The sequence below is a fragment of the Mobula birostris genome, chromosome 13, assembly GCF_030028105.1.
Source record: "Mobula birostris isolate sMobBir1 chromosome 13, sMobBir1.hap1, whole genome shotgun sequence".
In the NCBI taxonomy this organism is placed as follows: Eukaryota; Metazoa; Chordata; class Chondrichthyes; order Myliobatiformes; family Myliobatidae; genus Mobula; species Mobula birostris.
The window spans coordinates 30648401-30649853 of NC_092382.1; positions in this window are offsets into that span (position 1 = coordinate 30648401).

A 1453-nucleotide genomic window follows, 5' to 3' on the forward strand; every position below is an offset into this window, starting at 1 on the left:
TACCTTTCACCCTTAACCCATGGCCTCTAGTTGTAGACCCACCATCTCAGTGGTAAAAGCCAGCTTGCATTTACCGTATCTATAACCCTCATAATTGTCGTATACCTCCATCAAATCTCCACTCAATCTTCTACGTTCCAAGAAATAAAGTCCTGACCTGTTCAATCTTTCCTTATAACCCAAGTCCTCCAGACCTGACAACATCCTTGTGAATTTTCTCTGAACTCTTTCAACCCCTTTTACATCTTTCCTGTAGGTTGGTGACCAAAACTGCACACAATACTCCAAATTAGGCCTCACCAATGTCTCGTGCAGCGTGAACATAACATCCATCTCCTGTACTCAGTACTTTGGTTCATGAAGGCCAATATGCCAAAATCTTTCTTTCCATCCCTATTTAACTGTGACACCACTTTCAGTGAATTATGGACATGTATTCCCAGATCCCTTTCTTCTGCAGCACTCTTCAGTAACCGACCATTCACTGTGCAATTCTAGGTCCCACCAAATGACCTTCCTCCCTGATGTGAAATTACTGGTGTTGCAGCAGCTGGGATGATTGAGTAAATCTCTTTACTCACTCCGGACAGAAATGTGGCCTCTATTTATTGTGAACTCACCGGAGCATCACAAGGTGGGTTAACTGAATGAGTCTCTTCGCACACACGGAGCAGGTGAACGGCCGCTTCCCAGGGCGAAGCTGTTGGTGTATCTGCGATGGCCGACTGAATCCCTTCCAAAATGAGAGCCAGTGAATGACATCACACTGCTATCAACGTCATGGCAATGTATCCAATCAGATCACGGACATGGACACGTGATTGGGCTCTCCTTATAGCGAGTGGGGCGCCGTCTTCTCCAGCATCTCCGTCCCCACATTCAAGGATCGGCGGCATTCAAGCGCTGGTGAACTGACAGATACAGCGAGACTAACGTGTTTGAGTTTCGCATACACAAATCCTTTGACTTTTCTACCTGTTAAAAGTTTACAAAGCACGTCAGTGGGTGAAGGACAACATTTCAACTCAGATAATTTTAGTCTCCGTGGTGCCTTCTGATAAAACACTGTCACAGCTCAAAATAATTTGGAGGAACAAGATTTTATTTTCTAACTGTCTACAGTTCCGGCATCAGGCACAATAACAAACTCTTTGCTTCCCTCTCGGTATCAAAATGGATCATTCCTCCCCTTCCTCAGTCTGTGACTTGGCTCAGTTTGTCTGTCTCCTTCGCATTCTGAGCATGCGCCACACACCCACTAAGATCACATTTTATTTACACGGCTGCGACTAGAAACTTTCTGATTATTATGTCCCTCCTGGCATCTGACGGTGGTAAACTCAGAGTCAGCAATGGTATTGACCTTCAGGAGTAGGTGATTAGGCTTTTTCGTTGGCGATCGATAAACTGCCGGTTGTGTGTGGTCGGATGAGTGGGTCGTTTTCAGACCGGA